The 25554-nt window shown below is 35.8% G+C and overlaps 1 long non-coding RNA gene across 2 annotated transcripts in view; it reads right to left on the reverse strand.

The window, feature by feature from the left end:
* Positions 1–17415: 17415 nt before the first annotated feature.
* LOC114696772 overlaps positions 17416–25554 on the reverse strand; it is a 28611-nt gene continuing 20472 nt past the window's right edge. Inside the window, exons 2-4 of one of the 2 annotated variants that reach the window (XR_005093019.1) lie at positions 20765–20967; positions 19768–19892; positions 17416–17948 (exon numbers count right to left, since the gene is read on the reverse strand). This is a non-coding gene — a long non-coding RNA (uncharacterized LOC114696772). Of the gene's footprint in view, positions 17949–19767; positions 20159–20764; positions 20968–25554 lie in introns of both variants that reach the window. The other variant, XR_003735060.2, reaches the window with a different exon arrangement.

Raw genomic sequence — 25554 nt, forward strand, 5'->3', positions numbered from 1 at the left:
TTTCTGAGAGAAAGTGTCATATCAGTCAGTGCATTGGATGAGGCTGAATGACCTCACAAGTGGCAGTGGCTAATCCTCAATCCATGAACCACTCTGACAGAATAGAGGGAAGAGAAGGAGAATCTGTCTCAGTTCTTAAATTGAACCCTGGGATCTCAGGCTGCTGGACTCTTACTGTGACTCAGGCCATAGGCTTTACTGATCTGAAGGTTTGCGGGATTAGACTTGAGGCACACTGCCAGCTCTCAACCTGGCTTGTGTAAGAAAGAAACTGAAGCTCCTTAGCTTCAATACCTCTTGATCCAATTTATCATAGTAAATCTCCTTCTATATATGTCGTGCATCTTACAGGTTCTGTTTACCTAGAAAACCACGATTGATACACGTATAGTCACTGTTTCCATCATTGTAGTCATGAATGATTCCAATATAATTCAATATTTCAGTTTGATCCCTCATTTGCAATGAAGATTACATCATTAGAAGGATATTCTCAAAATGAACCTCTCTAGTATCAGACATTCAGCTGCTGTCTCTGCAAATTTAGAGAAATCTTTGATATTGCTCAATTGCATATTGCATTTTTAGTCACTTACTACTGTCTGTCTAAATTGTCTTTTTTAAATTAAAAAAATATAGAATATAAGTTTCAATATCCTATACACCGTTTTATAAATTTATCTAACATTTAGATACCATTCGTTATATTTTGACATAATAGTGGCTAACACATAGTAGGACTAAATACATATTTTAAGTGGATTGATAAACTAGCTCACATTGGAAAGTATGTTCATGACCCTTATTGAGAAAACTACCACTCTAGTTTGTAAATAGTCATGTGTTTGGTGTTTATAGGAATTTGAACTTTGAAGATATTAAAAGGACAAGTGCCAAAACACATAGATGAAGCCAAAATTGCAATTAGGATTTTTTTTGGAACAGAGTCAATGTTTTATACATAGCACTAGTATAGAATAGCAAAGTGAGAACCAAAAAAAAAAAAATCAATGTTATAAAAAATTGTATTTATGGACACTTCACCAGAACCCTTTGACACTAATTTCTATGAATAACTTGTCAAGGACAAAGGATTATTCTCAGTTAGGTAAGATTTCTTATTTATAGGAGGCTTACTCTTTATCTCTCCTCTACTTATATTGGGTCATTTCTCTACCTTTCACATTGTCTGCCTCTACTAGTAAAATTACTAAATTTGAAGTAAGTATAAATTCTTATATAGGTTCTCAACACAAGTTTGTGATAGTAAGAACACATTTATCTTTAACAATATTTTCAGAACATTATGATGTTCTCATAACTCTGAAAATGAAATGCTTGACACATTATAAATCATCTCTATCTCTATCTCTATCTATCTATCTATCTATCTATCTATCTATCTATCTATATGAATGATACAGCATTGTTAAGCAGAACTAGTCCTTAAATTCAAACTGTGAATGAAATATTCTGTTCTGAGCAGAGAAAACAATTTTATTCTAGTTCATAATGACCTAAAAATTTTATGTGCACACCCATGTGCATGTGCATGCATGTGTATGTGTGTGTGTGTGTGTGTGTGTGTGTGTGTGTAGGTGTGTGCACTCTAGTGCATGTTGTGTACATGCATATGGAGGCCAGATGTCACTTTGGCAGCCTGTTTTTTTTTTTTTTTTTTCACCAGAGGTCCCACTTTTTTTTTTTTTTTTTTTTTTTTTTTTTTTTTTTTTTTTTTTTTTTAGAATCAAGTCTCTCAATGACCTGGAGACTCCTGAGTAGCCTAGGCTAACTGCTCATAGAGTTCCATGAATTAGCCTATCTTGCTTCTCTGACACTGGAATCAAAATTAACCATCATGCCTGGGTTTTTATATGAATATTCTTAGAGATCTTATGCTTACCCAGGAGGTATTTTATTGATTAAGCCCAAAGCCCTTAAAATATTTTTTAATAATTTTTTATTTTATAAATTAATTTAATTTTACATATCAGCCATAGATTCCCTTGTCTCCCCTACTCCACCTCCCCATCCCCAACCGACCTCCCCACCCCTCCCACCCCCACCTCCACCTTCCCCCCAGGGAACCCCCCATTCCCATCTCCTCCAGGGCAAAGACTTCCCTGGGGATTCAGTTCAACCTGGTAGATTCAGTTCAGGCAGGTCCAGTCCCCTCCTCCCAGGCTGAGCCAAGTATAAGCCCCAGGTTCCAAACAGCCAGCTCATACACTAAGGACAGGTCCCGGTCCCACTGCCTGAATGCCTTCCAAACAGTTCAAGCTAATCAACTGTCTCACTTATCCAGAGGGCCTGATCCAGTTGGGGGTTCCTCAGCTATTGGTTCATAGTTCATGTGTTTCCATTCAATAGCAGTGTTTTTTGTTTTGTTTTTTTTTCTTTTGAGTTGTATATGAAAAATAATATTAGTAAGTACCATAAAGTTATTCTACTCTCTCCAGATAAAATATTACATGGCTTTTATATATATAATTATATATATATATATAATTATATATATAATTATGTTAATGCCTTGAGTTGTATCTCTGGTAAAAATAAAACAGCATTGTAAGATATTATCTATTAAATACAATAGAGAATTTGAGAGCTGGGCATGTTAGTGCATGCTCATAATCTCAGTATTCTCTAGAGTCTTATACAAGAGGACTGTGTGAGTTCAAGGGCAGCCTTGACTCCACAGTGAGTAACAAGCCAGCCAGGGATGTACAACTGGTTGCTGTATGAAAAACCAAAATCAAACATCTTTTAAAATAACAAATCTTGGGACAGGAGACACAAAAGGAATACACCAAGACAAGATTCTGATCAAGATGCAACTTTATTTTTCTCCAGGAGGGTTTATATAGTTCCTGCAGGGTGGGGGGAGCAGGAAGCTGTTATCTCCATAGGGTAGGGGAAGCTAACAGGATGTTTATGAAGGATGTTGACAGGGTGAAAAGGTCAAGGGCTCTGACTCAATGTCCTGTTGCTAGGCAACCTGACCTTAAGATGTTCTAGTTCCCGGTCTTATGGGGGTCTGTATTTTTCCATTACCTAGAGATTCTGTCCTTGTCCCTGACACACTGTCTCCATATGGATTCACTTTAGACTCTCTCTCTCTCTCTCTCTCTCTCTCTCTCTCTCTCTCTCTCTCTCTCTCTCTCTCTCTCTCTCTGTGTGTGTGTGTGTGTGTGTGTGTAGAGAAAGAGGGAGGGAGCGAGATTGCAAGCATATGGAAAGATTTTACCTGTTCCATCTTTACATAGACTCTCTGCCCATTATTCTTCAGCATGCGTTTCTATGCTTTCCAAAATGCATGTATGATTTCCTTGGCACTGACAAGGCTCTGTTCAGTTAGTTTGTACATTTGTTTTGAGCCTAGGCTGGCCTCAACTTCAAAATCCCCCTGCTTCAGCTTTTGCAGTGCTAGGATTTCAGGCATGAACTATCACGCTTGGCTCTGTTCAGTTTTATGTCTGTTTTCCACACTCTGTAATTTCTTGTCTTCATTATTTTTTAATGTGTCCTTTTGCTCGCATCTGCCTTTAAATCCTACCAGTAAAGTTTTCGTTTCAGTTACTTTATTTTGTCAGCTTTATAAATAATTGCTTTGTTTCCCCTTTAGCTTTGTATAGATGATGTTTTTTCTTCTTCTTTCAATTTGGCTTTCTCCCCATGTTCATTTAGCCTTTGGAACATCTTTAAGATAATGGACTGAAAACAGTGTATGAGATCTGTCAGTGGGTGTTTTTAGGACCACTTAACAGATTGCTAAATTGTTTATTCTTTAAATTAATTATACTTTCAAGTTTTGGATATGCCTTGTGAGTTTTTGTTGAGAAGTGGGCATTTGTATGTGCACTGCCCATCCTTTTTGAATTGTATTATTTTATTAGGTCTTATTTTTGTATCCTGAATTTTGTAGTTTACCCATGCACAGAGTAGCCTGAGGCATGTTTTCCGTATGTGTAGCTTTTCATGGGTCTGTGTGTTCGTTTTGTGCTTATTTATGCATATACGCAATTGGTGTTGAATGCCCTTGTCTTTAAAATTTGGCTCTCAAAATGGAAATAGGAAAGTAAAGTGGAAGTAGAATATGGTTTTGGGCTTTTCCATCTTTTGGACAGAACATCAGCGGATAGGAAAAGGCTTAGAACAAAACAATGCCACAAGATCTCTGCAGCTTCTCTGCTTCATTCTTTGTTTCTCTGAGATTAGACACAGCTGTCAGAAGAGCCCAAATTTCTGATATTTATAAAAACACTTTTATATATTCTGAGTCCTGAGAAGTGTGTGTGAGCTATTCCAGGAACAGGTGCACATCTGGCAGAACTGGGCTGGAAAGTGGATAGTAACCTCTATGCAGAACTACAATGCACCAAAATTACTGAAGGTTCCCCCAGAGGCTACATTCCAACAAACTCTAGAATTTCTACATGGTCACATCAAACAGACTGACAGGGTAATTGTTGTCTAGGTTGGAGTCCTCTGGAAGCCTCTTACTCAGTTGCCCTTCTAGAATTTAGTGAATATATGTCTTAAAAATCTCTCTACAGTGTCCTCAATTACAAGGAGGTAAGAGAATCGCTACCTCATGTAAACTTCTTCTACTTAAGAGGCTGGCCAATGACATGTCATAGTTTACCTAGAAACAATGCAAGAGTATGAGACTTATTAAAGCATGGCTTAGTTCCTTTATGCTTAACATTTTTATAACCTTAATATCTACTTGTAAGAAATAAATGAGAAAATATAGTGTGGATATGATAATTCCTGTAATTTTCTGAGCTCAGCAATATTGTTCAGACAGTTTCTTGTATTGTTTTTTTTTTATCTCTCTCACATTACATGAGGTTGACAATATTAGTGTCTTCTCTTCATGAAACCCATACTCCAAAACATGGCATACCTCAACTTGTATAAAACAAGACATTTTGCTTCTTAATGTCTTTACAGGAGCACATTCAGCAAGTCAGACTACTTCTAAAAAGAATTTTTAAACAAGATCAACACAGGAAGAATGAAAAGAGTTTTAGACCCATAGTCACTCACAACAGCTAAAGCAATAGTGAAAATTGAATGGCCTGGGCACCTCTGTGTGAAGCCTGGTTTTGACACCAGTGTGGGATGTGTTTTTCTGAATACAAATTTCTCTGTCATGTGAGGTGTTTATACTATAGTAGTCATGCCTATTCACAGGCAGCTATGTTATTATTACACAGAGGAATATGATACGTGTGTGCAAGTGAGCATGTAATGGCATATGTGTGGAAGTTGGAAGACAACGTGGTGGAGTGGGTTCTTCCCTTTCACCTTTATGTAGATTCTGGGGACTGAACTCAGGTTCCTAGTCGTGTGCAACAAGTGACTTTACCAGCTAAGCCACCTTAGTAGCCCCATGGTCTTTAAAATTGTGAAATACATCAAAGCTCTTTAAAAATTAAATTAAATTAAAATATTCTCTGAAAATTCTTAACATGAATTGATGCACACATTCAAATGCCATTCTATGGTCAGAAGCCCATCTTAGCTAGGACAGCATATGGTATTTGTGTTTCGGTCTGAAGTGTAGTAGCTGTGAACACAGTGAAAAAGGAGCTAGCCTAGACACCTGGCTTCCTTTCAGATTGTTGCCAAGTGTTTCATTCTCATTTTTTCCTGGGTCATTTGCTTTCGGTATCAAAAACAAACTGACAATTTTTTTTTTCTTTAGAGGATTTTGGGTATGTTGTGTGTTAGCAACCGATATAAATACTGAAACTACCATTTTGTAGCAATTAGTTGTGATGTGGTCTTCATAAGCTATATTATGTGACTAATAGCCTCCTGACATCCAAAGGTAATGGCGTGCCATTCACTTTACATGTACAAATTTTGCCATTTCATGGTCAGAATAAACTAAGACCAAAATCTGATTTCAAAAAAAAAATATATATACCCAGTTTTAAAGGTGATTATTTTCAAAATGATTGGCACATTATAATATTAAGGTTGTTTTTGCATAATCAAAATTTAATTTTGAGAATTTTCACTCAATTTTTTAAATTAAGTATAGAAAATAGTTTTGAGACTCACTGTGATTTGCTACTTTATTTTTGCATTAGGGTCCATAAGAGTTAAGCACAGATGCGAAAACATTTTTCAACCTATTCTCAAATTTTGCCTGGAGTCAAACCCTTTAGAACTTCAAAAAAGTTAGATCAAAATTCCATTTTCACTCTTTTTTTTTTTCTGTTGATCCCTCAGTGCTTTCAGATAATAAGCGGAGCGGGAGCTCAGAATGTCGAAATACTGTCAAGCAGGTTTTCTCATTGAATTTCCAATCTAAGCAGAAATCTCATGAAGAAACTACTTTTACCGTATCTCAAAAGTACAGAAAGTTTAAGTAGAATGCCAAAGTTTGGATTATTATTTAAAACAATCCTCAAATCATCTCAAGTTATCTCAATTTTTTTTTCTCTCATCATTAATAGGAAACTTTTCCCTTGGTCAGACATGGGTGCACTTGCCTATAATGCTACTGATTTGGGGAACTGAAGCAGGCCGGCGTCCATGAGTTCAGGGCAGGCTTGGTGGATTACAGGCTACCCTCTGTGATTGTCACCCTGTGTGGTTATGCTCCTGTCTTATTGTGATCCTGTGTGATTGTGGCCCTGCCTCCTTTAAAAGAGATGAAACAAAAGAAAAGCCTTTTCTTACATAAGAATTTCTCTTATGATATTAACTTCATCCTTTATCAGAAATAATTAGAATGATAGAGCTCTGATTTCAATTAGGAGGGATTCTCTAACACTAGATGAGGAACTGCTGGTAATGGATGGCTTCTGAAGGGTGAATAGTCAGTTTTCCGCAGATTAAAATATTGTCTATAGAAAATATGAGAATAAACCCAAGAAAATTTCCAGAAACAAAGTATAAAAGAGGAAACCTGAACTATCAACGAGGAAGAGAAAAGTAAAAATAACATGACACCTCCAATCAATTTAAAATCCAGTCATCAGCTCCTAGGAATTAAGAAGAAACTGAAACACGAAATAAAAAAAAAAAATAATGACAGTAACAAAATAAGGTAGACTGAAATTTTTGACAAGCAAATATATCTTTAAATGCCAGCATCCTTTAAATTCCAAATAAATTAAATAAAAAAAAATGATCACACAGACCTCAAAAACCTTTGAGTGGTGAACAACCTAGCAAAAACTGTTACTATTCAGGATATTTTTACAGATAAATGATCGCTACCAAAATCGACATAGATGCATCCTGTGGCCACTACTCTAGAAAAAGTTCTGGTAATTGGAAACAAAACTGAAATTCTAGTTCTCCCTGGCATTAATACACCTCAACTATGACAGAAACATGTGTCTAGTTTATGTGACAAAATTATTACAAGCTTGGCACCTTACTACCGTCAGCATAAGTGTGACAAGTGAAGACACACTGGACTTTCAGAAACTCATAAACTAAAAGACAACTTGTATGAATTCTTTCGGCAAAAAAATCTAGATGATAATTAAAGAAAGGCAATAATCCTCCAACAAATATATAGTAGAAAAAAAGAAGCAATATCAATGAGGAAAAGAAAGTCTAGACTAGCAGCTAACTGTGCAGTCAGTCCCTAGAGCAAATATTTTATGCTTTACCAGAAAAATGTCATGCCCTAACAAGGATGCCCTTTCACAAACTATGGATTATGTACGATAAGTAGTTTAATTAAAAGCATCTGTGCAAGGATGCCATTATGGCAGATGCTTAGAGAAAGACAAAGAAATTAGAAACCCAGAAAAAAAAACTTAAAAATTGCTCAATGAAATGTAAGTATATAAAGCCTTTAAAAGCTTAGAATTCCTTTTGTATCTAGTTATACATTGGGATCCTCTCTTTATGGGATACAAGATGAGTGTCAAAGAAGTCAGAGTGTCACTTCCTCCCAAGCAGGTACAAGTTATTTGGTTGTACAATTAAACTTCACTCATAATTTTAATGTACCAAATGCCATCTATTCATCTTCTAAGTAACAGCGTACAGATACAAAATTCAATTGCAGTTGGACTACTACAGAAAAGAAATCAGGAAAGGGTTTAAGTTGCTAAATTTTGTCTTACATATTGGAAAACTAGCTTTTAAATTTACCTGGCTTGCCGTGGGGTGGTGGCACATGCCTTTAATCCCAGCACTCAGGAGGCAGAGCCAGGCAGATCTCTGTGAGGCACTAAAACTACCAAAAAAAAAAAAAAAAGTAATTTCACCTGGCTCACCACCAAAAGATGAGATGAAGAATTAAAAATTGTAAGATATTTGGTTGATATACAATGACCACACTGATTATAAAAAAGATAGAAGATGGATGGATGGAACTGATTCAGAGGAATGTAAGGACAAATAAGCTAAGTCTCTGCATTTCAAAGTAGAGAAAATGTGTCCTGTATAAACAGGATTAACAAGAATATAGTATATACATTGCTCTGTATACTGTACAAATAATTACACCAGGGTTAATAAGAGAATAACTTAAAGTGTTTGTCTTAAGGAAAAAAATCAGAACTACATGATTTGTCTGACAACTTTAATTTTGTGTTTTCTTGAACGGTTTGATATTTTAACATTTTAACCAAGTGTTTAACGCCTGCATTAAATGTATGATTATTTTAGAAATAGAAATATTTGTGGTTTGTTAAAAAATAAAGACATTTTTCAGAATGAGAGTGGGCTACTGAGCAGGGAAATGCGTTCACTCAAATAGCCTAAAACTATGTGTTTTTTTTTTTAAAAAAAAAAACTATGTATTTTTTACACTTAATTAATTAATTAATTTAGCAAGAACATACTTTTGTGTGTGTATGCAATTGCCATGAAATATTTCAGATATCTGTTGCCTCCTTTTATCTTGTGAGTCTCAGAGTTCGAATCCAGATTGTGAGCCAGGGCAGTGAGTATCTTGATTAAAATTGATTTTAATAAAAAATTATCTCACATATAAACAGATGCCTATTTATATAGGTAGATTCTTTCTACATATATTGTTCATAAAACCCTTTTAAAATTGATTATTTAAAGAATGTTTAATGTGCACAAAACAAGCCTAATATCTTTTGTATTAAGATTTATTTTTATTCCTGTGTCTCTGTGTGTGAGTTTGTGCATATGAGTATGCATATGTCTTCACAGACTAAAAGAGGGAGGTGGATTCCCTTTTTCTGGACTTACAGATGATTGTGAGCATGTAGTATTCACTGCTGGGATCAGAACTTGGGTCCTCAGTGAAATCAGTATGTGCTCTTATCACTGAACCATCTCTTTAGTGCCATAACATCCATGTGTAATAACAGAACGACTTAATGATATCATACTTGATAAAAATTTTTCTGTCTGTTGAGAATATGGATAATCTCCATTTATTTAACTACATAAGTATGTAAAATGACTATGTATGTTTATTGCTTATTGTACATGCTGAAAATTACAATTAAAAGAATTCATAGATAGCAAATTGTTAGATAAGATTTATTTATTACCTGTTGACTTTCCATGCAACTTAAAACATTAAAAATACTTGTGAATGGTGTGTGCCAGTATGTGGCCTCTGATTTGCAACCTATCATGCATCAGAATTAAGTAGGTTGATTACAAAAATATGAATATTTGAAACTAACCTACCAGCAACATTTTTCGTTTTGCAGATATAATATTTTTCTGTAAAATTAAGCCCTGAGAATTTATATTTCTGGCAAATATCCAGTTGATTCTAATGCTGCACCTTGCTTTTGAACCAGCTTGCTAGAAAGCAGAAAATATTTCCTTAGGTGGATGCAGTCTTCTAGTTTTTACTATGCCATTTATTTATTTATTTATTATCATATTTATTTATGTTATTGTTTATTTCACTTCATTTATTTATTATCACTTCATTTACAATGTAAGCCTTTTATACCAATATGGTAAACTCATCGTATGTTTTTCTTCTGACCATCAATAACCTTATAAATAAATCTAGAAAAAAGTGTGTTGATGTTTACCAGTGAAGTGGCCTCTTGGTTCTTCCCACTCTCTGAAATTAGTTCCCTTTAGCTTATTATCTTCCTGAACATTCTTTCAGTAGTAAGTTTCCTAGTAAGGAATCCTCTTGGTTAATGTTTATTTGAACAGATCACTATTTGGAATTAACATTTACATAACATTTTTGAAAGATATGTAAGTCTCAAATGACAGTTTTCAGGGGTTATTTTTGTTCATTATTTTAGAAAAATTCTAGTTCCAATAGCCAGCCTTGCTTTGGTTTGCTCTTGCTTTTACTGGATCGGAGTATCATTCTCTTGTTAACATCAATTGCAGTTTAATCTCACCACACTGATTTATTTTCCATCTTCCGTGTACAGTCAGTTCTTATTGAAATATGTTCTCATTATTCAAATCATAATGTCTTGTATCATCTACTAATAAACAAATCTGTCTTTTAAACCCAGTCCCATAATACAATATCAAAAAAGCATTTTTGTGCCTTAAATTCTGAACTCTTCTGAACTCTACACATTTTGTCTGACCCTACATAAAATCCTCATCATTACAGAGCACTTCTTTATGTCACTGTCTTGTGTCATCTAAACTACTAGATCAATAGTAACTAGGAAAGTCATGTTACTGCTATATTCATATCTCTATTTCCTTAATCTCCAACATGCTTATTGTGTGAATATCATAAATATTTCTTAGTCAAAATATACCAAGAAAATACAACTAGTATAATAGGTATACTGTTGATGACAATAATTTTTCTTAAGCTACTTAATGAATTTCAAACTACCTACACAAGTTTCTGGATCATTTTCTTCTAATTTTAGCTGAAGACAGAGGGCATGACTGATTTGTTGCATATGGTGTGATGATCTATGGCTGGACATTGTGTGCTGCCTGGATTCCTCTTTCATGAATCACAGACCTACTTCCCTAGCTCTGGGAGCACTGATGATAAGATACTCTCAGATGTTAATCCCTATCAGTGTTATGACTTCAGAGAGTCACTGTGCCCAAGCTCATGGACTGAGGGATGCCTCATCGGAAAACAACTATCACTAAGATCAAGTCCAGCTACCTCCTCACAATATGCATAAATCTCCATGCAAGTCAAGAGGAATCTTTAGTGGAGACTTTAGTCAAGACTTAGCTTGATTCTTACCCTCTTCTTCCCACCTATGCTGGACCTTCCATAGAAAAATTTATCTAATATTCATTGTATTGACTTACCTGGAGAAACTCACTTCACTGCACAAGATTAAGATTAATCCAATGCAAATGTGAATTGTCATTCTTTTGTAATAAGTGTGCTTTAAAAGTCTCGTTTTCTTTCCAAGATCCTAATCAATTACTGTGTAAGAATGCAAACAGAACACTGTATTTATCCAACAATAACTACAACAGTAAATTTATTCTAGAAATACAAATCTAAAGTCATACTGAGCCAATCTGATTTTTCACTTTTTTATATATCTCTCTCCCATTGATTTTCCTGAGCTCATGTAGACAAGAGCATGAGTAGACAGAATATATTAACTCCATTTAATATGTGAATATAATATAAATGAACTTCAATGAATACTTAACATGAATGCATATTCATGGATCCCAACACTGCCCTTATTAGACACTTCCAGGGAGCCTGAAATTGTAGTTTCAAGAAAGATAAACTGAACATATTTATAGAACTGGTCATAAAGCCATTTTGCAAAAACCGCTCCCTTCCTCGCCTGCTGACTGAAGCAATATCTGATCATCGTGGTTTAGAGAAGAAATCGATCATACTTTTTTTTTTTTAAACTAGGATACAAATAAAAACAAATTGAGGATAAATGAGAAAAGGTGTTTCTGTTCCACTTAATGTCTATTTAAACTGCTTGCATCCTGGTTTTTAAATTGAAGCTCAGCCCTTCTTATTTCTGTTTCTTTGAATGGTGTGGAAAAACCATTCTCAGAGTCAATAAAGAACACAAAATACAAGCACCAGCTTTGTGTACACTGGTTTTATATTATATTGAAGAAAAGGGATTTCTCATGCTGCTCCTAAATTTTCTTTCTGCTTTCGATCCTCTGAGTGTTTTGTTGTAGATGAGAGGTGTAAAAGAGAGAGACAAAGCAGCCAAAGGTTCAGGTTCTAGCAAAGAAGGAAGGCGAACAAATACATTAATAAATACATTAACTAACCAAACTGCTGTTATGTGGGGCGTGGATTGATGGGCAGGAAAACAGTATTTTCATTACACAGTAAGTTAATATGGGACAAGAACGAGTCAGAAGAAAATTGTTCCAATATGCGGCATGGCTGACCTCTGGCTCTTCAGAGCAGAGCCTCTGCAAGGAACAAATCTTTCACTTCTTGTTCGATTGTGCACATCATCTGGAAATAAACACTTTTCACAAAAAAACATTTCAGTTAAAGCTTTATTCTTCAAACCATAATGTATGCCTGTGTATATATTGAATAAAAAGATTTCTCAGGTCATTTACCTTTGCTAAAATGCCATTTTGACCAATTAGGTAAATATGATAAAAATGATACGTTTTTTAATTTCAATTTGTATGGTGGCGGTTAAGTGGCTCTGGTGGTATTTAACTTTGAGTTTTATTAAGCTATTTTCATTTTAAGTTGCTACATTGTAATTATAAATGTTTGTTGAATATACTGTGCCATTTTGTAACCTATATGCACTGTGAAATGATATCAAACTTTAAAAAAATTCATCATTTCTTTTTGTTAGGAACGTTGAGCATCTTCTGCAACACCGATCATGAGATAAAACATAACTGTGGTCAGCCACAGCTAGCGGTTATTAGTAAGCATCATTTCCCGACTTGCCCTGCAGATAAAGGGACAAAGTACAATGATATATGTTGATATATGTATGATAATGTCATAATGAAGTCCATTATGTGTATGCTTATTTAAAAGACAAAAATAAGTTATTCTATTTTTTTTTTTTTTTTTTTTTTTTTTTTTTTTTTTTTTGTGGCGCACACCTTTAATCCCAGCACTCGGGAGGCAGAGCCAGGCAGATCTCTGTGAGTTCGAGGCCAGCCTGGTCTACCAAGTGAGCTCCAGGAAAGGCGCACAGCTACACAGAGAAACCCTGTCTCGAAAAAAAATAAAAAATAAAAAAAAAAAGTTATTCTAAAAGTATAAAAAATGTTATTTTTCAACCGATTGTATCATGTTTTAGTTTGCTTCATTTTTATTGTTTTGGGTTTTTGTAGACAGTGTTTCATATAGTCTAAGACGGCTTTGAGCTCAGGATATAACCAAGCATGGCCTGGAACTCTGATCCTCCTGCCTCTGCCTCCTACCTGTTGGGAACACAGTTGTGAGTCACTATCCCTTGCTGCATCCTGTAGCAATAAACCATCCTTCCTCTACTTGTTTCTGATAATAGTATTATAAATATTAAGTAGAAAAGCATATTCTGACACACTAGGCAAAAACATCCACTTCTGGGGACTTAAATGAAAAGAAAGGCGTACGATAGGAATTCATTAATTCATCTATCCATTTATTATTTGGGAGATTTTTTTTTGAGAAAGGAATGTTTTATTTTTCCCTCTTATCTCTGACCCAAAGGTAATAGAGAGAAACTTACTGTAGAAGCAAATTATGTGGATGTGATGAAGAAAATGATTTAAAGGAAAAGAGATGGGGCATGAAAGAGGAGGGGCCAGGGACAGGAAAGGGAGAAGGAGATAGATAAGGAGGGAAAAAGGGAGAGGGAGAGATATTTGAAGTGCTCTCGAGTTTACTCAGAGCATCAAGGAACACGCAGAGAGTTGGAAAGGTGTGTTCAGGTGTTTGTAAGAGTGATGTGCAGCAAAGAAACCCCCAAAGGAAAATCTGGTCTGTGCTTCACATTCACAGCAGACCTCAGATGAAAACCATTGTCTTAATTAGGCTTTTATAGCTGTGAAGAGACACCATGACCATGGCAACTCTTATAAAGATAACATTTAATTGGGGTGGCTCACTCACAGTTTCAGAGGTTCAGTCCATTATCATCATGAGACAGATGGTTGTGGTTCTCAGGCAGATGTGGTGCTGGAGCTGGGAGTTCTACATCTTTCAGGCAACAGGAAGTCAACTGATACACTGGGTGGTATCCTGAGCGTAGGAAACCTCAAAGCCCACCCCCACAGTGACACGCTTCCTCCAACAAGGCCACACCCACTCCAACAAAGCCACATCTCCTAATAGTGCCACTCCCTATGAGATTATTTCCTGTCCCTGGCCCCTCCTCTTTCATGCCCCGTCTCTTTTCCTTTAAATCATTTTCTTCATCACATCCACATAATTTGCTTCTACATTCAAACTATCACAACAGTGTTCTTACTTTTAAATGAAGTAAGTTTATAAAACCATGTATGTCGATTTTTATGAATGTGTTTTTCAAATATTTTATTTCATTCAGTGTAATGTTGTAAATACACCTCATTTTCATTCCAGTTGATAAATGTTCACCATTTTTTCTATATAGTAAAAGTCTCAGAAAGTGGAATAGGCCCAGACTCTCATAATTTCTGAAAGGCTCTGGCTATGAGAGCTATTCATCTTACCGAAAGCATGCTGACATAATTGATGCCAATACCACTTCCTCCCCTTTCATAGGCTGGAAGCAGTTTTCAATAGTTCATTATAGAAGAGGAACCACTCCTCTGTCTAGTAATGAATGTATCTGATTCTATTCTGTTCTCCCCATTCCATTATCCTATTTCTGAAAGCTACTCCTATGCCCTCAAGCTTTTTAGCAAGTGTATTTCACAAGAAGCTTTTTGGCCTGAGACACAGTCTTTACACTCACTCTACACATGAGCTATGTTTTACCTGTACAGTCTCTGGTATTCATTCAATTATACATAATCACTATGAGCTAAGCAGTATTCTCAGTTGTGTGTGTTAGGTAGTAAATAAAAAAATATATAAACTTTCTATGCTAGTGGCTCTTACAACTTAAACATTTTATTAATGTTATTCATTCAGATAGAACATGAATATTTGTTATTAGTTTGCTGACAGTAGATTTTGCAAAGTTATTAAAAATAAGAAGGGATGATGGAGATTTCTGCCAGCCTTCATAATGAGCTAAGTTTAGAAAAAGAGTGTATGTAGAAATGGTTTTGTGTGGTAAGGTCGTAAACAATCCTGAAACTAAGAATTATTTAGGAGAGATTTGCTTATTCAAGTGAGCCATCAAATTTCTTTGCGCAACTATTCTTTTCAGGATGCAATTTTTTGTTAGTATCAGGGAAAAGGAATATAAACTCTAATGCAATATTTCAGGATTTTTTTTTTCAATTTTGGAAGCTGAGTTGCAAAATATATAACTTCCCCCAAGGCAGAGCTCTGCTTTCCCAAAGAGATACTTAGGCAGGGTGTTGGCTTGGGTGTTGAACACTAAACAGTCAAGCTGGCTTTGAAGTCTCATGCTGCCCACCAACACGTTTGTTTTCTCAGAATCTATTTAGCCCAGCAGGGCATGGTATGAAGGTACTGAGAGCCAAGCTGCTACCCAGCAATCTAGGATGCTTGCCATGACTTCCTTAATTACCTCAGTGGTGCATATGGCTGAGCGTTTACTGTGTGTGCAGAAGCTGTGGCATATACACATATACACATAAGAGGAAGTTTATGGCTAGACCTACATTTTACCCCCAGAGAGCTAGGTAGAGACACGATAGGGGAGAAAGAAATAGAAGAACACCCATTTTAAAGGTAAATATCAGTCACCAATAGATGTGATGAGATGTTCATATAGAATATACAGACATTGTCTGATTCTGTAGCAGTGTGTCTTATTTGTATAGTTATTTGTGATTTATTCATCAGTTCATTTTGAAACAAGTCTTGTATGTAGCCCAATCAGGCATTGAAACTGTGATATAGCTCAGTCTGACTTGAACTCATGATCCTTGGCCTTCTTGGTGCTTGAGTCACTGCTACTCCTGGCAGCTACATTCAACAAAACATCATCTCCCAACAGAGCACTATCATCACCCCACTATCTTTTCCTTTCCCTTTGCTAGTTAGAAGGGTATGTGGACAACGAGTCTATTTCCTAGCCTCCACTGTGCCTAAAACTAGATGAATGATTAGTTCTTGATAATGAGTGATAAATAAAATTGATAAGTACATGTTGTAATCTCATCCTTATGAGATTTTTGTCCTTTGCTTTCCCCCTCTCTTTCTCATAGTGTGGATTATGGTAAAGAGGGACAAGGTTGCCTTTTCCACTAGAATAATGAAGGCTAATATCCTGGAAGACAGAGGCACAAACAGTGGCATTTGCATCTTTCTATGTCTGTTCTTATGTCTCTGTGTACAAGCGGGATGCAAGGCCTGTTATTTACATATTGTTGCATTAGTTATACTCCCTACAGATATTAAAATATGCATTTTCTTTATGAAAAAAACAATTCTCCTAATAAACATTTTATGAACTTTTTTAATTTTGTAAGACAAAAGTAGCTATTAAGCATTCTGCCCTGGTGAAATAGACTTTCAAAATATTGTCTGTAATCATTTAGTAATGGGCTTTATTTAGATCCTGTTTCCTCTGATGAATTGTGATATTGGCTTTCTTAAGTTTGTGTTCACATTTAGAATCCTAACATATTCAAGATCCCCAAGAGTAGTTATGGAACAAAAATGGACTCCGTATTTGTTGTTGTTTGTGGGCTTTCTGTTTCATTGTGATATTTTTTGGTCTTATTGTTTTGTTTTAATTTTTCTTTTTTTTGTCTTTTGAAAAAGAGAAAGATGGGTGAATATGAAGGTGAGGAGGACCTGGGAGGAATTTAGGAGGGAAAATATCAAAACATGTTGTATGAAAATATTTTTTTAAATAATTAAATTAAAAAAATTGTCAAGATCTCTTTTTATGTCTAAACAGTGCTTCTTTCTTTCGGGCCTGGTGACCAATATTGACTTGTCTCTTCATTTTGCTATTTATAGAATGTGGGAGATTTGCTATTCCCTGTGTTTTAATTACTTGAAAATAGATTTTTTCTGTGAGTATTTATAAGCTTATATTTCTGATGAACAAAATTTCATGTGCCTGGACCATTACAGTAGCTGTTTATAGCACATTTATTTCCCAGATATAGATGTGTCAATCAGAATGTATGACAGATGGAAGTCCACAAACGTTAATGTCCAATCTCCTTCAGGTAACCCCTACCAGTTTAGCAACTGACCAGCAACATCCTTCCCACACTTAACCAATAAAAATTGTTCTGTTTGTTTAAACTTTGGAAAATGATCTATACTGCACACACACACACACACACACACAAAAAAAACATCAAATGTCTCTTAAATTTTCTTTGATATAGTCTTGTTAGTATTAACTAAAGGCGTATAGTGAAAAGCAATTATTGGAGACTGTCCAATAGGCAGGGCTGTCACAGATGTTATTTTTTATTATTATTTTCTCAGAGGAATTAAATCAGTTAACATGACTGGGTTCGTTGCTATAAGATGGACATACAGTATAGTGAGAAAAAATGATTCAATGACAGAGATGCTGTGGAAAACCTTGGACTTGCATATTTATTCCTTTATTTAATTTATGGCCAGTGTTGATTTTTCTTTTCTTTATTTTAACTGAAATATTCACTTAAAAGTAGATTCTTTTTAAACTCTTTCTTGTCCTTGTCCTCAATCTTCCAAGGAGAGAGTACAGATGGTACTTTAAGACCCAAATAAGTAAAGCTCTAAGAAGTCTAGAACTGAATTCTTGAATATGTATTCTTAGGGATATGCACTTATTTCCACTTAAATTTGAATAGTTAAACCCTAGTAAAATTTAAAAAAAAGTAGTTCTTTAGTTGCCTTGGCTAATTCTTGCGAGTTGTTCTCTGACCTCTACATATGCACCTTGGCATGGGTGCATCCACTTTCATTTGAACACCATTCACACCTGAAATACACAAAAATGAAACAACAATAAGTGAAATTAAAATAGTAAGATAATTTTAAAGTTCAGATAATTTTATCCCTTCAGTGTGCCAATCTGGATAATAAAGAAACTATTATCTAATGTTAACATAAGGGCAGCAAGGGGGTGAGATTTACACGGCCAAACCATCTGTGGTTTCAGCAATATAAATCAGTTTCCAGCTTGATTTCTGCCTAGACTAGGGGCCTGTCCCAAAACTGAGAGTTGTCAACCTCTGTCTCCTTTACAGTTGCCATCAATAAATCAGTAATGTTATAGAGAACAGAAAAGCTACCCAATATAGGAGTATGGACACAATAAAAATAGGAGGAGATGACCCAAGGTATCTACAAGGTGAGAGCCATAAAAATCAAAAGAAGTGATTTAGTATAAACAATACAAACCATGACATATAAGTCATGGGAGCATTACATACACTAACAATAAAACATGAATGGGGGCTTCTTTGTATCTGAGGGAAACAGCTTTCTGTTTGTATAATATACATAAACTAGAAAATTCAAGCTTTTTTCCTTAGTTATACATGTTAACAATGAAAGTAATTTGCATGAGAGTTTTGCATCTAACATTAACATTATATAAAGGAAAGAATGATTGATTTAATGTTTTGATGAGTTCCTGTTGAAGAAAGAGTAATTCTAACGAACAGTGGATTGTGCAGAAGTTAACTGAAATCCTCTATTTGTTTGTCCTCTATGTAAGCCCATATTTCAGATAAACTTAATATGGTTTAAATTGATACACCTTTTGTTTTCTACTTTCATTTATTGATTGAACATTTCATATATGTATGTATACAATGTGCTTTGACCCAGTCTGTCTTCCATTTTTTTCACTTCAAAACTTCCCCTTTCATCCTCCACCACTTTTCCTTTCCAACTTCATGCACTCTTGAAAACCAATAACCTGATTCTCTTTAGTGCTGGTTGGATGTCTGTGACTGTGGGACCATCTACAGGTGAAAGGGTAGTGGCCCAGTTCCTGACTTTCTGAAAAACATTGACTTCCTCTTCCAGTACTGTTGATAGACAGTAGCTCCATGGATAGGAGTGGGACTTCATGAGCTACTCCTAGATCCATGCTGAAATTTTGGCTGGCTCAACCTTGTGAAGGTCTTGTGCATACAATGTAAGCTACTGTGAGTTCATGTGTACAAATGGCAATGGTATGTATAACTACATTGACATGTCGAACAAATATTGTTTTACTGAAGATGTCTAGGCCCTCTGTTTCTCACTTTTTAAATTAATGGAATAAAAAATTTAAACAGGGAAAAAAACAGCAACATAGTTTCAGAGATAGCTATAGAAAGACCTTTTTTGTTGTTATTGATGATGTTTGTTTGTTTCATAAAAGGAGTCTAATCCTGTAGCCACAGTTGAATTCAGTGTCCCTTGACATCAGACTGACATTGAATTCAGTGTCCCCTGAGTGCTGAGACTAAGGGTGTGTACCACCACACTCAATTAGTTTCAGTTAACAAATAAATAATTTATACCGAAAAAAAAAATGAAGCAGGTTTCCAAGATAGTTGCATAAATATTAACACACACACATACACACACACACACACACACACACACACACAGAGAGAGAGAGAGAGAGAGAGAGAGAGAGAGAGAGAGAGAGAGAGAGAGAGAGAGAGAGAGAGCCACCCTTCAGCTCCCATGGAAATGACTTTATCACATAATCACTAAGAACAACCGTCCTTCGAACCTGAACAGTATGAGTAGGAAGTTATTGATATAGTTAACAATTCATATTCTAAATTCCAACATACTGATCTTGGCATCTATTTTTCCAATTAAGAAGACGTAGCCATTCTTTCTGGATCATAGGACTTCCAAACAACTGGGAGATGACAAGCTGTGGAGTAATGTTATCATCCTATGGAAGACAAATGTCCTGGGAGGTAAACAGAAAGACACCTTTAGTAGTCTCTATAGCTGGACCAAGCTTATTTGACATCTTCCTCTCTGTTACAGACTTCCCTTGTCTCAAAATGTTGATTTTGGAAAGCCAATAATTATAAGTTTTTTTCCTCTTCTTTTGAGGTATAAGTATTTTTACAGTTTCTGAACCTTTTGCCAGGTTGAAAAATCCTCAGTAACCTTGGGCCATTTCCTTGAAATGCAGTCACTGAAGAAATTAGAGCCTCCTTCTCCTGGTCACTGTGGGGAAAGAGAAGCCTTTATTTCTTCCTTGATTCAAGCTATAAAATAATCCTTCATGTATTGTAGGTGAAGTCAGTTAGTACATAGATAGCTTGAGATCCCAGAACACAGGTAAGTAAAATCTCTCCATGTTTGTCTTCACAGAGTTGTATGTGTATTGTTGGATGAGCTCTCTTATTTATTTGTAGCAGTGATAGAATAATAATGGTAATATATAATTCATAATTTTGCCCCAGTGAGCCTCCCTTAACAATACATAGCCGACACAAGATGCTTGGTTTTGATTTCAAGACATATTATTTGGATAATTTTCAGTCAAGACACTGAAATATTGACTTTCTAATGCTCTTCCACTTTTCCTTGCTCTCATATTAGAAATTCAAACTCTTATTCCTCAGTGCTCACTGTTGATAGGTTAATTGGTATTCTATATATTTTTCCTATACTTCTATTACAAAACTACTTCAAATGTTAGCTAATAATGATATAACTTTTGGGAGCTTTATTTTTCCCAGGTCATGGCTACAGATATAAAGCTAACCATCACTGATATGTCAGCCTCCATCTGAGCCTCCTGATCCAAATTCATCTACTATTCCTTACATTCTTCATAAGGTTGATTTCTTCTTTTGTGTTCACCTAAGCACTTCCATTTTCTTTAATCACTATTTCAACATTCAATCTTATTACAAATGAATCTTGATGCCTGGGATTGCAGCACACACTTCTAATCCCAGCTCTCACGAAGATGATGTAGGAGAATATTAAGTTTGAAGCCAGCCCGGTTGGATGCTAATAGGAAGATTCTGAAACAAAAAGAAAAATGAAGGAGGGAGTGAAACAGAGAAGGGAAATGAAAGCAAAACAAACAGACATTGGTACTTTGACTTTGTGTGAGATGAAAGCTCTGTTTATAGGATCAGAAACACCGCAAGGGTGACTCCTTCACAATGCACTCAGTTGTATGATTTGCAGATCTTGTGAAACTTCACTCAGATCTTTTTTAGGCTGTTAGTCACTGCATCACTCTTGTTGCTGTAGCTTCGCTTTGGATAACATTTGAATGTGTCCCTCAATGGTTCATGCATTGAGACATAATATTTATAAAAGAAAGGGTAAACTAAATGCACATCTAGTTTTAGAGGTTGGGATTTTGGGAGGGGATTAGGATTTGACAAAGCCATCATTGGGTGAAGCTCCCAGGACTTCATCCTGGTAAACTAGCAAATAGAGAAAGATGCTAGAGGATTCACAGGTGTGTTGCTCATCACTTGCTGTGTTTTGCTCTGCACTGCCTGAAGATGGCGCTATCAAAAAGGTATTGTAGATGTGTATCCTTAACCTCCAGATGGGGGAGCTATACAAAGTACCTTATAGGTTACCAAGTCCATGGCATTATACTATCAGAAATAGAAAAGGGGATAATATACTAATTTTCCTTTGAGAACTACAAATCATTTTATTAATAGTATTCATATAGCCGTGGATAATACTATTAGTGCTTGGTATCATTTGTGCTAGCAGAGGAAGATGGCTTACTATAGTAAGTACTTTGTGATGCTGCTGTGTGGACCAGTACACAAGAAGACCAGATTAAATATGTGGTTAATTGAGGAAGATCCATGTGGACCTTGGGATGTGTGTTGTGTTCCAACTCTGTCCATGTAGGCTTCTAGTTTCTGTGTATTACCCGAAACAATAGTGATTTGTGGTAAAGAACTGTAGTGGGGTTGATTGATGAGTCCTGTCCAGTGTCCTTATAGTTAATATGTGGCTATCATCTTAGATGGTAGCTTATTGTATAAAGAAAAATTAAAAAAAAAAACAAAACAAAACTTTATTTAGAGAATTTTTTGTTTAGGTTCTTTTGATTAATGAGTTTCCAGCTTTGCTCTTGGCTTATAAAAAGATTGGGAAGGAATAAAGGAAGGGAATGAAAGTCATGAGAATGAAAGATACAGAAGAAAAAATTAAAAAAACAAAGCCCGTTGACAGCTTCATTTGTAGCTGGCCCCATTGCTGGCAAAGCCTTGGTATTTTCACACTATGTCACCGTTTATTTAATGAGAATTGTGAGTGACCATGAGAACCTTTCAAAGCTATGTCTCAACAACAAATAACACACAGACATAGTCTAATAGTGATCACCAGATACTTTGTTTCCAGCTTTATTCAATGACTGCTACTTTTCCAGCTGCAACTGTAACCCCTGATTTATTTTCTATGACTTAGGAAAAGATCCCCAACATCAAAATGTATTTACGTGTTGGCAATAGCCAATACAAAGAACATGCCTGCTCCTTTCCAACTACCCTCCAGATGAAATCTTGTAAACATGAATCTCTTTTCTCTTAAGGTTTCAAACACATCTGGATCTCACCAGGTCTGGAAAGATGGCTCCATTGCTGCACCAGAAGGAATAAATCTAACTTTGGTGTTTCCACCTCAGATGCACTTTCTAGTGGCTTTTAGCTTTGCCACGGATCAAATACCACTCGATCACAGAACTTGAGGCAGATTGTTAATTCATTCATTTTTGGTCACATGACCATTTAGAGACAAAAAAAAATAAGCACAGGGAGTCTGGCTCATACACTCATATTCTCACATGTATGCTGTACTTAAATGATAGGCTGTGAGAAAGTAGCCAAACCAAAGAATATCTATTCAGGCTGCCACTAATGAAACCAGGAAGCCAACAGCATGCCACACTTTACTAAAAAAGATGTACAAAAGAGATGCCTGGTAGTTTCTATATACCTGGATTTAGAAGAGTTCAGCCATTTATCTAAATATTTATGATCACATATCTTATTCAAGGATTTACAATTCCTTCCATTGCCTGAGGTCTAAACAAAGCTGTAAATGTAAAGGAATTTGCTTTTACTATGTTATGAATATACTTTTCTAATCCTTTCCTCTTTTCTGTTCATGAGAATGTTACTTATGGAAGAATTGTTTGGCTCTAACTTAGTAATAGAAGAGAAGAAAAAGTAGGAAGGGAAATCAAAGACTGGCAAAAAGCGAATCTGAGTGATGTCGAGTCAATTTGCAGGAACTACACAGAGTTACTGTGTGCTCAGGAGAAATCTGCAAAGCAGCTGACAAGAAGAATTTCATCTTCATTTTTAATATGAATTTCTCACTCTGCCTTATTGCTTTTCTGCTTTATGAATTCTCTTTCTTGTAATTTCTTCAGATATGTGATGATTACATTCTAGAATAAACATCCTTTGCCTGTGGAATACACAAAATATAGTATGCCATACTTAGGGTCAGACCATTGATTAAAAATGAAAGGTAATTACAGTTATGCAATGGAATATATATTTGCTTTTGGGTATTTTTTCTTTGAGTAAATTATAGCTCTTTGCTATATTTTTGTAGTCCTGTGGGCAGAGCAATTAGTGATTTGAACTACCAAATCTGTTTGGAAATAATGGAGCTTAGATAGTCTTGTGCTATAATTGCTTTTCTGGGCCCCTCCCCATCCCTGCCTCCCCCTCATCACTTACCCACATTTAATCCTGTTTAAATAGCAACATGTCAAACATGTCTGCTAATCAGCTGGCTTAGTATCCCATGGAGATTTCTGCAGTTTTAAGCACTACATTTCACTATGTAAGGATTTTTCCCAAATATTGACTTTTGGTTTTCAAGGTTACTGATGATGTGTTCCAGGACATTAATCATTCTAACCACCTCAACAAAGAAGCTCATTAAAAAGACAAATACATTTATCAAGCAAATCATCAAGAAGATTATATACTTTCCACCCATCACAGATTATAGCTGAATAAATGACTTGAGTACTTTATAATTAAACATGCAGAACCCTTAATATGTTAATACTCAGATCCTTCATTGAGGAATAGGATGGTCTGGGTTTTCTAACACATAATTAATATAGCACAATTTAGTTGCAATTATGTGAGTTAAAACAGGACTAGTGCTGTGAGTATATAAACTCAATAAGGTTTTAATATTGTGATCAAGTCTAAATGCAAGGACATTAGAAACTGAAATGTCTGGAAGTTTGAGATTTCTGCAGAACATGTATCTGGATTTTTGGTATCTAACAAATACACGGTCTCTGGCTTTGAAATAAAGCTTCAGGTGGAAGAGACACAGCTAACCAGACCTTCGCCCTCAGGCTTCACTGAAGCTGGAATGATTATTTCTTTTGTCAGCCAAAATAATACTTTAAAGGTTCAGGAAAGGCCTGAGGGGTCAGTTTCCTCTCTGGGTCCAATCTCATCTCTTGTTCTATCTCTCACCCACCTACCTCACACAGATCAGACTTTTGCTCCAGAAAGTTTGCAGTCCTATCTCCAGGTCTCCAAATTAATGGTCACAGATAACCTTGAATTGCAGCCCTCCGGCAGGGGAGATATCTCAGCAAGTTCATATTTCATTAAATATCTGATTTTAGGCTCAAAGTAAGTATACTGCTTTCTAGTAGAGCCTTACTAAAACATGTGCAAAATAGCTAACATCCTCAACTATCAAAATAAATAAATAAATAATAAAAAAACACTGCTATCAGATCTCTCTACTGAATCCAAAGGCTAATGGGCTACAGAGTCATTAAAATTTGTGTCACCATCTAACACACTTGCTGACTTCAGTGAGTGGTGTCAAAGTAAAAATTGCATCAAAGTTATGTGTGCAAGGAAGAGTCTAATCGATGTTCTTCAAATGGAGAAGAGAAAGAAGACTGATGGTGGACATCGTTTAGGCAAAAGAGATGAGCTGTGACTTTAAGAACTGGCAGAGGAGGTGGAAGATGGATGTCACATGTTGTCTGTGTGTGATAGCTGGCCTTACCTAAGGGAAGAGTATACTTTATCTTTACGTCAAGTGCTCCTGTGTTTTGAGCTCATTATGTTCTGCTCTAAATTACTGCTGATTACATAAAACAGTGATTATTTTAGACTATGTCTTTGCCTTGAGTGAGTTCATTTTACTAGCAGCGTTGGACTCTATTTTGAAGATGGTAGATCACTGTTCACCTGAGAGGACACATGAATGCCACCATCTGTCTTTCATCAACCATACAGCACAGACTAGTAAATATCTTATTTGGGACATTATTCTGTAAATTTCTTGAGGTTAATTGGTAATCTAGGGGTATATGGAAGAGGCTACTAACATCATATCAGGAAAACCATGCCCAAGAATTTATTGGACACATTGGGATAAAAATGAAATTAACTTACTCACTTAGATACCATAAAATGTAGAGAGCTAGCCTCACCATGGTGATGGACCTTACTAATTCTGTCATTTGATTACCATGCATGTGTCAAGGAACATTGATTGTCCCAGGGGGTTCAGCTTGGTCCCCACTATTGAAGTTGCATAGTCAGCTGCTGTCAGCCAGTCCTCCTCTT

The sequence above is a fragment of the Peromyscus leucopus genome, chromosome 15 (assembly GCF_004664715.2).
Source record: "Peromyscus leucopus breed LL Stock chromosome 15, UCI_PerLeu_2.1, whole genome shotgun sequence".
Lineage (NCBI taxonomy): Eukaryota > Metazoa > Chordata > Mammalia > Rodentia > Cricetidae > Peromyscus > Peromyscus leucopus.